Raw genomic sequence first — 13,708 nt, forward strand, 5'->3', positions numbered from 1 at the left:
AGGCAGCTGGAGTTGTTTTAGGCAGAACTTTAGGATTGGAGACGTGGTACTCCTAACGTCCGCTTCTTTAACTCTCTACTTTACATTTTCTTGCTGTTGTAAGGTGTATGAAAATTTTAACACCAACAAGGGAATATGTGCCGAATGACTGTACAGCACAGGACAAATGCTGGATCTTCTTACTGAGAAACCAGCATAGGGTAACGCATTTTTTGTTCGAGTCCGTGGCGCGTCTACACTGGCTGCTGCATGTTGACGAGCCTACTTGAGCCTACTGTGCATTTGGCGAAAGAAGCTTCTTACAGCTGGCAGCGCTATTATCATGTTTCAGCAACGTATGAAAGTATTAGTCGTCTACACAGCTGCGACAACACTGAGGCGTTGACATTCGGCACATACCGAATCCCCTCACACGACTGGTCAGCGCAGACGCTGAAGGCGGGCCCACCGTGCCCGCTCTACCCGTCCGGGATATTCTTTTGCCGGCTCCACTTAAGACATGCGTGGTGCACAACGTGTCGGGCGGATGTGCTGGTCAGGGATTCAGAGGAAGCTCGCACTTTCCTCGCCACAAGAGGCTTCGCCTTTCCCTCCTAAACTATGACGTAATTTTACCACTCAGGTGGCCGGCAGTGACGTGTAAGTCTAGTATTTCTGGACACTGTCGCCCCACTCGAGAGATCGTCGGACCGAAACACGGCGGGTGCACACTGTAACACCCGAATCTGTAATTCTTTTACCAGGGTAAACATGACCATGTGTCTACATGAGTAGCCGTAGGAGGTTCGGTTCGCTTCACACACACACACACACACACACACACACACAAACGCGCGCGCGCGCGCGCGCGTTATCCACCTACAGTGATTCAGCTGTCCCTACCTATAGGTTTTACGTAATCCGCAACGCCTTCAATAAAACTAAGTCCGAGATTTTCATATTCTCTCGTTCGCTACTTCCAAACTATTAATCCTACAGAAAAAAATGAATAGCATCTTTTGTAGGAAATGTAATCTCGTTAAATTTTGTATCCGGATACGCTTTTGCTGGAGACCATGGTTTTCGTGTTATTCAAGAAAAGCATGTTTAAAAGTTACTTTTGTAGCTTGTTCTTGACTAATTCGAAAATTACGCCCGGCCTCTACCGAAAACGTATCCGAGTACAAAATTTAACTACATTAAATTTCCTACAAAAGAGACTATTCATTTTCTCTGTAGGGACGTAGCGAGCGAGAGAATATGAAAATCTTGTGGGTGCTATATGAAGGCCTTGCGGGTTGTGTAAAACCCACAGGTAGGGACAGCTGAATCAATCTATGTATAGTCAGTTGAATATAATGCCTCAATGACTGATGTAGTGATTAACTTGACACGAGATACAGTACAAAGTTACACAAATTATGGCACTGAAACAGAAAACAGGAAAAGAACTTTAAAAAAATTCCCACATACATTTAGAAAACTGTACAACATAATAATAATAATAATAATAATAATAACAATAATGATAGAGGTGTCTGCACTGTTAAACCCTTAGTATGCGAATATTCCAGGACTGGGAACAAACAGCTCGGCTACACCATTATTCTTCAGCAGTTTGTGTTTTTCTTATCAGAAATCTCGATTGCAGCATTATTTGAACCACGTGAAAACGGTTTGTGCAGCCACCATTGTAAGGAAGGTAAAAGTAAACCAGCATCCAGGTGAAAAGTATAGCGCATGCTGTATCCCGGATTGTGAACTGGACTACGTCGTTTCTGTGCATCAGTCAGTGCACACGAAAGAGACATCTCCAGCTTGGAACGTGTGTGCATTATCAGCACACGACAAGAAGTGTTGTGAACACATAACTGCCCGCCGAATCGTCGTTCACTGCGGTGACGTCATTCGAACATTCAGTCGCTATTGTGAGAGACAAAACATTGACGATGCGCTTCTTAGTGGTCGCGTAAAATAAACACCAACTTATGACCGCCCACCGCAAATTAGCGTCTGAAGTACCCCGAGGAGAATGATCAGAAATCCCATCTTCCTGGTTGGGAACACCTGGGAAGGCTGTGTCAAGCCACACGTTAGGCAGACCAATTTGGCCTCTGTGCATCCACTACGCACAAGGGTACAAGACCTCCCTCACCTCGGTGCGCGACAAAGGGTCGGCGATGGAACACGTAGAATGAAAAGTGCATCAGTGGCGTCACGTTCTTTTGACCCGGGTTCTCTTGACCAATAAGTGCACGATTCGTCTGACGCCTTAAGATAGTCGTAGAAGAGAGTGGAGGCGGACAAGTAGTAATGCTTATCACAGGTAGGCCACCTAACGGTTTTATTTTGGTAGACGGGTGGCTGAATGACGTTCTTGGCCAGTACCACGTACCATTTTCGGACGCCTCTCATCGCTGTTGTGGATCGTGCATTATTATAAAAGAATCCCCAATCTATTGTCGACAAATACAGGAAAAATTTCCGCGATATATGTTCATATGAGACTATAATGTACAAGCACACTGTGTCCGTATTGTCAATACCTCCATCCGAGAGTCAGTGATCAACCGAAAGGTGTGGCCTGGTGTTCAGCCATGTGTTTACCACCTTTTGGACAGCATAGCAAGCAGGACCTAAGCACATTATCATGCAACAGGGTGTTGAATTTTACGGTGCAACAGATTTAGATTTCGAAGATCAGCACTTTCGGACAGACCGCCTTCACTTTGGACATTCTTTCGCTTTTATTTCGCCGTAAATTTATTTTATTTAGTTTCGTAAGATTTATTCTTCTATCCGCGCTTCCTATGAATGCAAACCCACACACGTTTGCGGATACGGTAGTGGTGCAAAAGTTTTTAAGCTGCTAAACTATCGCTTACGTGGAAAACCTTTGACCTTCGGATGCAGCGCCTCAACTTTAAAACAGCTGCTGCAGAGTGGCGGCGACTTATCGCTTCTAGGAAGCAGCCGGTAGAGGAGAAACAGCCGCGTCGTGTTATTTCCTCCTGCTGGCGGCTGAGTCCACAGCGCCACGTGGCTTCGGTGTTCGTGCTTCTGTCCCGGGGTTGGGTACCCAGCCCGTCATCTGCCCGAATGAGTCACGATGGATGCCTAAAAACCATATTCGTGGGGTGGTCGGCGCTAAACGCCACTCCAGAATGCGGATCTGTCCCGGAACAACTCTCCCATTCCCGCAGCACACAGCGCTGCGTGTTTCGCTGTACAAGTAGGACATTCCTATTCGTAAAAATTTCTGCTACATCTATTCACAGCACAATTATTAGTATTTTAAGCAACTATACAGAATACACGGAAATCATCGTCCTCTCTGTCACAAAAAAAATCCCCCTATTAATCTTATTATTTACAGTCAGAGATAGACACGACTACGGAATGCAACATGGAAACGCTCAGTCACATGTAGTTAACATCAAGTCTATTGAGACCACCGTTTAGGTACAGAAAATGACGAGGAAGATGGGCAGAGGAAATCCCGAAATGCTTTGCTTTAGCATTCGTCATGGGGCAGACGCAACGTCACGAGAGTAACGGAAGGACTCGTCCCCTGTCATCAATTAGGACGGGCGAATCCGTCGTCAGGTCACCTCGTGTCGCTATCACACCAACAGGTCTTGAGGCAGATCAAAGTATGCCCACCGAGATACGAACGGTAAATGCATCATGCCCAATCGTCGCCTACATCAGATATTCCCCGTGGAAAACGACTGCTGGTGTTCGTATGTGCCACGAATCTAATCTGGTCGTTACTTCACCCCAGGGGTGGTAATCGTGACAATTAGAAATGGCGTATAGCATCGACGATGACACACCTAGATTAGATGCGTCTTCTGCCGTTTGAATGAAGTCGTCGACGACGTCGTCATCCATTTGACAGCTGCTGCCAGATACACGCCTACTCTAGATGTTTTCATGCATTACGGTATTCACCTGTAAACATTACAACTGTTCCAACATAGTGTGTTAACTCGTCTACCTGCCTTCTATTACATCGTAGCCTGTGTCTTTTCTTAGCTCTCGGAATCCAGCAAAGAGCTTCGTTGGCGATCGGTTTAAATATCGGAAACGAGATTTGATAAATTGTTTACTGCTTAAGTCTACTGAACTATACAGTTTTAAAAAATGTTGCCCGTTTTTAAACTGAGGCCAATTTACCGCATGCAAGCGGTTTCAAACAAACACACAGAGAATGGCAATGAATTTCGTTCCGCAATATAACTACTGCATTTTAAGAACGCCTTTTCACTGTGCAGTGGTGTGCGCGCGCTGGTATGAAACTCCCTGCCAGATTATAACTGTGCGCCGGGCCGATCTTTGGCTGTCACTGGGAAGCCCTCTACCGTCTGAGCTATCTAAGCACGCCTCAGCGCCCTCCTTCAGAGCTTTTCTTCTGCCTGTAGCTCTCCCCTACCTTCCAAACGCCACAGAAGCCATCGTGCATACTTTGTGTGCCTAGTACTCCTGGAAGAAAGGATATTCCGGGGAAATGACCGAACCACATTCTACGGGATTTGTACTTGGTTCGAGTTCCGGTGTGGCACACGGTTTTAATCTGCCAGAAAGTTACACCACTACTGTAGGAATTTAATGTTTTTCGTCTTTTAATTTTTCAGAATTAAATTTGTTTATCGAGCCATCTGATGAAACTACCCAGCTATTCAACGAATCAAACAATTTAGATTCTGGGACGTCGAACGAGCTGTACCTACACCACAACTTTTCGCTTTTTAAGGCGCAGTAGTGGATGAATTTAAAAAATAATGCGATGAACAACATGTCAACACTGACCAATCAGTAAACTCATTCCTTGTTGTAAATTAATGCTGTCACCTGCAACAGCGATTTTAGAAGCCGTCTTTATTAAGAAGTGAAAATTTATGACTCTCTGTAGGCATGATTAACACGGTTTAGAGCATGCAGGTCTTGGTGGGCAAGTGTAAGTGAAGGTAAGAAGGGTGGGACAAAGATGCTAAGTAGATTAAGAAGCTCAACCATCTGGCTGAAGCACAAGCTTGAGAAATTAGAGAAAGAAAGAGCCTGTTAGAGGTGGACAAATACACGTAACCAAGAAAATTGAGAAACTTGTACGGGCTGTTAAAAAGGATGGGAGTAACTGGCATTACATTCCGGCTTATGCGAATGGTTGACAAACACGAGAGGCCAAGTACTGACAGGGCAGCTGAAACCTCAAGCAACACAGGATGGCTAAGGGCGAAGTAAAAACAAAGGCAGCACAGAAATTATTATAAATCAATACCATCAATAAAGATAAAAATTATTTCACAATCAACTAAAGGAATGTAAAATATACTGAGGCTACATTACAACAGTACGTATGTAACTATCAGAGGTAACTGGGCATCATCATACTGTTAAATGAGATAAAGCTAAAGGCTCTGTTCAAGTTACACTTTGTTAACTTGTATACTTTTATAAACTACAAAGTTTGGAGCCGTAAAGGCACTCCTGGTAAGCTATGCATACAATGTACCAGTGAGACAAGGCCAAGAGAGTGTACCGAGGCGGCTTACCTCATTTTAAGATATCAAAAGCAGTGGAGAAAATATACGAAGGTCGCAAAAAGAATTAACGTTAAATTCCACTGCAGCTCAGTAACTGTGGAAGCAGCGGCCGTGTGGTCCCCTTGGAATATGATTCAATACAGTATATCGCAAACGTTTTACACTGCAATGATATACTCGTATACGATAAAGGATCCTAAACTGAGTACTCCGAATGACGAACTGATGGTCGGAAACGAATACAGTGGAAACTGGTCTATCTGTACTAGGTGCATCATCCGCATGACCTGAAATAACACATGTTCTATTTATTTTCACGTAAACGCACAAAATACACATTTTTCATAAATTTTGACCCTATGTTAAAAAAACAGTGTTTTTTGTACACTGAAATGATCAGTGAGTTTCTTTTTAACTGGATTCGTATCTCACCGTTCAGAAAGGTCAACGATGCGTTTCACCATCACTAGTTCGGCCGAACTCATTTCCGCTTGGCATTCCGAATAAACCATTATTTCGTACAGCTGTGTTGTTGCCTCTGCATATGCCCTAACGCCTTCAGACAGATGAGAACTTCGTCGGGTAAGCCATCATCACTATAGTCAGTATCTGCAGACGAAGAAACGCCGGTAGTTCCATCCGAAATCACACTGTCCTTCGGCATTTCGCAGTCAGTCATTTGCAGCTGTGTCTGAGCATCCTGAAATGTTTGTAAGTGCTTCAACAAACTGTGCGACGGATCGACATTTTCACCACCTTTTTTTATTCAGCGCTCAGCCTGCGTCATTGGATTCGCAAAAGGCTGATTAAGGTTTTTCCACTCCATGGTTTTTGACTCGGCAAACTGTCCTACATCACCATATATAAACGAAAGTCTTCAATTTCTTTTCGGTTATTCGTCCAGACAGACGCCGTTTAAGTTCCAACACCAAATTGTTTTCCAACAATTTTCTTCTGTCCGTGGTCCGTGCTACACAGTACATCTAAATTTTTTTCCGTGGGCATTAACATGCTATATCTCTCTCTCTCTCTCTCTCTCTCTCTCTCTCTCTCTCTCTCCCCTTCTTCGATGTCTTTTTACGCTCGCAACCAACGGGGCCAAAAAATTACTGCACAGCTCAATCTTAATTTGTTAACTGACGCTACGACGGTTATCGTCGTCGATTCCTGTCGCTATTACTTTCGGAATATTAAAAAAAATTCGAAATGAGGGCCGGATAAACGAGGTTACAATATATTTAAGCTTTTATTTACATGAGCAACTTTTACTTTACAAAAACAACTTCACCACACAGCAAATGATTAAAATAGCTATTGCCAGTCTCGATAGATGCCTTACAACATAATCAGACGGAAGTGAACTCTAGGTTCACGTTGTTTAGGATGTGTGTGTAATTGCTGCTTCACCAGTACTCTCTACACCGAATTCTCCAAACGGCTTATTTCAGAGACAAGTTGACGGGAGCTCATTGAACAGTCTTCATTCCCCACCTTCCCCCGCCCCCTATCCTACACTGTCCACTCAAACAATTCTTTGGTGAGAAGTTTGGCTGCTCTCTGTAGATTGAACGACCCACTTTTCGTTAAGTTTCTAACCCCGGAGGCAAATTTCTTCCAGTTAGGATAACACCTGTTGTTCGGTTTTCCGTGAAATATACCCTGCCGCGTAACAGATTAAACACACATTTGCAAATGCCTCTAAGGACAAATGCTTCTTATTCGACAACCAGTCATAAACAGAAATCTGTGGTCAACTGCAAAGTGAGCACATTACAGACGTCTCTGCGTTGTTCTTCAAGGAAGCGTCACTGCTGTGGATGCGTCACGCAGTTATCTGTTACTAAACATAGGCAGTCTACGAACACGTGCTCCACACGCATCGCCGAGTCTAGCCCTCCTATCGCCTCGAATATTCACTTCCGTCCATTTGTTTCCTTGTATCAAAGTACTCTGTTTAGTGTGATCTGCGGTCTCTATCAGTTTGACTCTAAAAGGTTTGAGACAAGCGATACATTTTGTTAAATGTACTACACACAGATTTGTCCGACGAATTCTTGGGATTGGTCGTTGTGACACTTTTCGCGCACACAGTAAGCTCGTTACCGCTAAACTGAATTTTATGTAAATGTATCTTCTGTCCTCCGCAGAAATAGAGACCCTATGCCGTAAGCGTTACCACTTTACATCCCCTTTGATCAATCTCCTGAATTGTCCTGTGCGCAGCATGCTATCTCGCGTAATCGTGAAGTAATTTGATGTCTTTTACTTCTAGATCTGACTCCCTTAGTCTTAAAATACGCTGCAATTTGTCTAAATAAACATCATTATTCTTCGGTAATGGACGTACTTAGAACTTAGATGAAAAAAAATCTGATTCCAAAACAACACTGACATCAATTTATTAGGCCGCTTTGCAAGTCGTGCTTCTTTCGACGCACAAATCTCAGATGACTCAACTTGCCGACCACCTTTTGCTCTCTGTACCCAAATGGAATAGTTATTTTTCCACACAAGAATATCACCACATGAACTTCGCAGATTAGCACCGCACTCGTTCTTCCTGGCTGACTTCGTCTTCCTTCTGAGATCAGTGGAACACAGGCTTTTCTGCATCTGTGTTTTTAATTTGCTACAACACATGTCAGATCCCTTAATCGGGCAGGTAGGTTAGAAAATTTAAAAAGGGAAATGGATAGGTTAAAGTTAGATATAGTGGGAATTAGTGAAGTTCGGTGGCAGGAGGAACAAGACTTTTGGTCTGGTGATTACAGGGTTATAAATACAAAATCAAATAGGGGTAATGCAGGAGTAGGTTTAATAATGAATAAACAAATAGGAGTGCGGGTTAGCTACTACAAACAGCATAGTGAACGCATTATTGTGGCCAAGATAGACACAAAGCCCATGCCTACTACAGTAGTACAAGTTTATATGCCAACTAGCTCTGCAGACGATGAAGAAATTGATGAAATGTATGACGAGATAAAAGAAATTATTCAGGTAGTGAAGGGAGACGAAAATTTAATAATCATGGGTGACTGGAATTCGTCAGTAGGAAAAGGGAGAGAAGGAAACATAGTAGGTGAATATGGATTGGGGGGAAGGAATGAAAGAGGAAGCCGCCTTGTAGAATTTTGCACAGAGCATAACTTAATCATAGCTAACACTTGGTTCAAGAATCATAAAAGAAGGTTGTATACCTGGAAGAATCCTGGAGATACTAATAGGTATCAGATAGATTATATAATGGTAAGACAGAGATTTAGGAACCAGGTTTTAAATTGTAAGACATTTCCAGGGGCAGATGTGGATTCTGACCACAATCTATTGGTTATGAACTGCAGATTGAAACTGAAGAAACTGAAAAAAGGTGGGAATTTAAGGAGATGGTACCTGGATAAACTGAAAGAACCAGAGGTTGTAGAGAGTTTCAGGGAGAGCATAAGGGAACAATTGACAGGAATGGGGGAAAGAAATACAGTAGAAGAAGAATGGGTAGCTCTGAGGGATGAAGTAGTGAAGGCAACAGACGATCAAGTAGGTAAAAAGACGAGGGCTAATAGAAATCCTTGGGTAACAGAAGAAATATTGAATTTAATTGATGAAAGGAGAAAATATAAAAATGCAGCAAAAGAAGCAGGCAAAACGGAATACAAACGTCTCAAAAATGAGATCGACAGAAAGTGCAAAATGGCTAAGCAGGGATGGCTAGAGGACAAATGTAAGGATGTAGAGGCTTGTCTCACTAGGGGTAAGATAGATACTGCCTACAGGAAAATTAAAGAGACCTTTGGAGAGAAGAGAATCACTTGTATGAATATCAAGAGCTCAGATGGCAACCCAGTTCTAAGCAAAGAAGGGAAGGCAGAAAGGTGGAAGGAGTATATAGAGGGTTTATACAAGGGCGATGTACTTGAGGACAGTATTATGGAAATGGAAGAGGATGTAGATGAAGATGAAATGGGAGATAAGATACTGCGTGAAGAGTTTGACAGAGCACTGAAAGACCTGAGTCGAAACAAGGCCCCGGGAGTAGACAACATTCCATTAGAACTACTGACGGCCTTAGGAGAGCCAGTCCTGACAAAACTCTACCATCTGGTGAGCAAGATGTATGAGACAGGCGAAATACCCTCAGACTTCAAGAAGAATATAAGAATTCCAATCCCAATCCCAAAGAAAGCAGGTGTTGACAGATGTGAAAATTACCGAACTATCAGTTTAATAAGTCACAGCTGCAAAATACTAACGCGAATTCTTTACAGACGAATGGAAAAACTGGTAGAAGCGGACCTCGGGGAGGATCAGTTTGGATTCCGTAGAAATGTTGGAACACGTGAGGCAATACTAACCTTACGACTTATCTTAGAAGAAAGATTAAGAAAAGGCAAACCTACGTTTCTAGCATTTGTAGACTTAGAGAAAGCTTTTGACAACGTTAACTGGAATACTCTCTTTCAAATTCTGAAGGTGGCAGGGGTAAAATACAGGGAGCGAAAGGCTATTTACAATTTGTACAGAAACCAGATGGCAGTTATAAGAGTCGAGGGGCATGAAAGGGAAGCAGTGGTTGGGAAAGGAGTGAGACAGGGTTGTAGCCTCTCCCCGATGTTATTCAATCTGTATATTGAGCAAGCAGTAAAGGAAAAAAAGAAAACTTCGGAGTAGGTATTAAAATTCATGGAGAAGAAGTAAAAACTTTGAGGTTCGCCGATGACATTGTAATTCTGTCAGAGACGGCAAAGGACTTGGAAGAGCAGTTGAACGGAATGGACAGTGTCTTGAAAGGAGGATATAAGATGAACATCAACAAAAGCAAAACGAGGTTAATGGAATGTAGTCAAATTAAATAGGGTGATGCTGAGGGGATTAGATTAGGAAATGAGACACTTAAAGTAGTAAAGGAGTTTTGCTATTTAGGGAGTAAAATAACTGATGATGGTCGAAGTAGAGAGGATATAAAATGTAGACTGGCAATGGCAAGGAAATCGTTTCTGAAGAAGAGAAATTTGTTACCATCGGGTATAGATTTAAGTGTCAGGAAGTCATTTCTGAAAGTATTTGTATGGAGTGTAGCCATGTATGGAAGTGAAACATGGACGATAACCAGTTTGGACAAGAAGAGAATAGAAGCTTTCGAAATGTGGTGCTACAGAAGAATGCTGAAGATAAGGTGGGTAGATCACGTAACTAATGAGGAGGTATTGAATAGGATTGGGGAGAAGAGAAGTTTGTGGCACAACTTGACTAGAAGAAGGGATCGTTTGGTAGGACATGTTTTGAGGCATCAAGGGATCACAAATTTAGCATTGGAGGGCAGCGTGGAGGGTAAAAATCATAGAGGGAGACCAAGAGATCAATACACTAAGCAGATTCAGAAGGATGTAGGTTGCAGTAGGTACTGGGAGATGAAGAAGCTTGCACAGGATAGAGTAGCATGGAGAGCTGCATCAAACCAGTCTCAGGACTGAAGACCACAACAACAACAACAACAACAACAACAACAACACAAGTGACAAATTCTTTCGCCTTATTTATGTATTCCATTATCTGTCTCGTATAGATCATTTCGAATGACTTTATTAATGTTCAAAAAAATGGCTCTGAGCACTAAGGGACTTGACATCTGAAGTCCCCTAGAACTTAGAACTACTTAAACCTAGCTAACCTAAGGACATCACACACATCCATGCCCGAGGCAGGATTCGAACCTGCGACCGTAGCGGTCGCGCGGTTCCAGACTGTAGCGCCTAGAACCGCTCGGGGCCACACCGGTCGGCAATGAGATCTAAACTTTCCTTTGGGCCTGTACAGTAAATACAATGAAAAAACGACGCACCCGAAGAAATTATACGAGTAGGACGGAAATCTGTAGATATGATATGAATGTACAGATAAATAAGTGCTTGGATATCGTAACAAATTCTGTTTAATCGGCGCAATAGATGGTCAGATTCCCTAGCTGGTTTCAGGGTCTTGTCTATAATCCACCAAGCGTTCTCAGTTAAGGAGAGGTCCAGAGACCTTGCTGGCCAGGGTACGGTTTGGCCAGCACGAAGGCAACTCTCGCCGCATGTGGGTGGGCACTATCTTGCTGCAATGTAAGGCCAGGATGGCTCGCCATGAAAGGCAACGAAACGGGGTGTAGAACACGTCGACGTACCGCTGTGCTGTGAGGTATAGCGCGGGTTATGACCGCAGGGGTCCTGCTGCGAGAAGAAACGGCGCCCCAGACCGTCACTCCTGGTTGTGGGGGCGTACGGCAACCAGTCAGTTGCAAGGACAACCACACCTAGACGTCGACTGCCAACTACGTTGCTACCTGCCGTTTTCCGTTTTTTTCAAGAATTATAATCACTGCTAGAGGTGAAAGAAACGATAAGCATAAGAAAACAAAACACCTACCACCGACTGCAGATCGAAACTCAAACCTTTGAGGATGTTATCCGACACTTAACCCATTTAGTCACTCAACTCCGCTACCGTACATGTCACTAGCCGGTAGATGCCAGTTGTTAAAAGAAACGACAGACAACAAACCACCTTGATAGTAATTGTGTACAGGTATACGTGGCAGTGTCGCGTGAAAGTGCTGACACCAGATGCGCTACAAATTTGAGTGAGGACGCCGAATCACGGAAGATGGAAGACACATCAGCAGGCCCTTTTACTCCAGAGACACAGACACACGCGAGCCCTGGGAAGCGAGCAAAGGTCAAGGGTCGGGGAGGTCACACGATCGCGTCCGGAGCCGCGCAGGAAAGCACTCTGCTGTTAGAGGACCCCCCCCCTACCCCCCCCCCGGTCGCTCCCTCCCACCGCCCGTTTCTCCTCCCTCTCACCCACTCCTCCATTCGGACTCTCTCATCCACTAGGATTCCTTTTAAAATACAGCTCTTGTTTCTGACTAACTGGGAGAGCTTGCAGGATAAATGCAAATGGACACAGTACATAAAATTTCCTTACCAGACATAACACATATTACTGCGGTATCCTACACACGCGAAGTAAGGGATGACATAAAATATCAAGGGATACATGAACTCTTAAATACTTTGCCAAAACAGATGCATGGTTAAATTCTTTATACATAGACAGTTGCTTCTGCCCCTTCACATAAGGAATCGTCATTGAGTTCTTAACAAGTCTGCAAGCCCACTGTTACTGTTGATACAATGTAGAGGCCCTTGTCTTAGGGAATGTGGGGATTGATTAATTAAACCAAAACAATAATGCGTTCGTATCTAGGTACGGGCATCATGTGTAGCTGTCGTATTTTGCTCGCCGACGAGAGCACATATACGCGAGATTGCCCTATAAAGATACTGTCGCACAGTTTGGGACAGAAGCGCACCTTATGCAAAGTAGCGGACTCCAAGTTGCCATTGGATGCAGTTACCGTTAGTATGCTCGCTTGGAAAGTGGTCGAGATGATCCTACTTTCAATCCCAGTAGCACTTTCTCTCAAATTTGAAACCGTCATCGACAAATGGTGACACTGGTCTCCGATCCCTGTCAGTTAGGCTCTTTTTACGACCACTATTGTAAGGCCGTGTTGTCTACTTCATCGTTCTTTGTAGACACGTCGAACAACCCGCGTCGAAACAGCAACCAACTCACACACACACACACACACACACACACACACACACACAACACTGTCCCGACTTATCACATCGGTGGAGGATGACATGACGCTCTGTTACCATTTGTACATCAGACACGGTGCTCTAACGCGACCGGTGTGCTCTTTTAACATTTATGGAAACAGCGGAAAACTGAATCCGAGAGGCTAGCAAACATATGATTCACATTACTTTCGAAACGGACTCCACTGCCTCCACCCCCGTGCCACTCGTTTTCGTCTATCACCAACATCACTATCCATTCTACATCCACTGCTGGATTAATAACTCCTCATATTTTCCACGCATTACCATTTCAACAATGTGCGACCAAATTTCTCCTGCGTGTTTCCTAATGTCATCTATCCACCTTCTATTAGACCTTCGTCTCCGTCCTTTCTCATCTCTTCGACTCCGGCAAAGAACTGCCCTCGTCTACGATGCCTGGAAAAAGAAGTGAAGCACCGAGATGATATGGTCGGATATCAGTCTAACTTCTCACACGTAAACTTTATCGGCGGGTATGTAAATGATTAAGAGTTGCAATTCCCCGTCACA

This window comes from Schistocerca nitens, chromosome 9, assembly GCF_023898315.1.
Source record: "Schistocerca nitens isolate TAMUIC-IGC-003100 chromosome 9, iqSchNite1.1, whole genome shotgun sequence".
In the NCBI taxonomy this organism is placed as follows: Eukaryota; Metazoa; Arthropoda; class Insecta; order Orthoptera; family Acrididae; genus Schistocerca; species Schistocerca nitens.